The sequence below is a fragment of the Montipora capricornis genome, chromosome 6 (genome assembly GCF_036669925.1).
Source record: "Montipora capricornis isolate CH-2021 chromosome 6, ASM3666992v2, whole genome shotgun sequence".
Lineage (NCBI taxonomy): Eukaryota > Metazoa > Cnidaria > Anthozoa > Scleractinia > Acroporidae > Montipora > Montipora capricornis.
The window spans coordinates 10,654,434-10,654,864 of NC_090888.1; the positions used below are offsets into that span (position 1 = coordinate 10,654,434).

The 431-nt window shown below is 29.2% G+C and overlaps 1 protein-coding gene across 1 annotated transcript in view; it reads left to right on the forward strand.

The window, feature by feature from the left end:
• LOC138051475 (beta-1,3-galactosyltransferase 5-like) overlaps nucleotides 1–431 on the forward strand; it is a 16,725-nt gene continuing 16,294 nt past the window's right edge. Inside the window, exon 1 of the mRNA XM_068897682.1 lies at nucleotides 1–36. The gene's annotated coding sequence lies outside the window, so the exon portion shown is untranslated. The remainder of the gene's footprint in view (nucleotides 37–431) is intronic.

Sequence of the window (431 nt, forward strand, 5' to 3'; positions counted from 1 at the left end):
GTTGGAGGATAATCTGGGGATCCTATCGTATTGGAGGTAAGAAGAAAGTACTCAACACAGAGATATATTCGTATTTACAATAATTTAATGCAGAAATTACCCTTATAATAACAATCGGATACGGAAACAATAAAAAAATTACGTGAAATAAAGTAATAAAATTATTTCATTTTGAAAGGTTTCAAAGGAAAATCAGCAAGGAAACTATTTACATGTACATAATTTTACGCTATAATGAGAAAATTATAAGCATATAGTATTAATTGAAAATGAAAACATTGGTGTTGTGTAGAAAACAAAAGATCTAAGATCGACTTCCTTCATAAAGGACTAGTTTGATTTTGAACGAGACGATAATTTGAATTGGAATGCATGATTTATTTTGTTGGTGAGAAGTAAAGTATGCAATTTAGTGGAATTGCAGTAGGCTT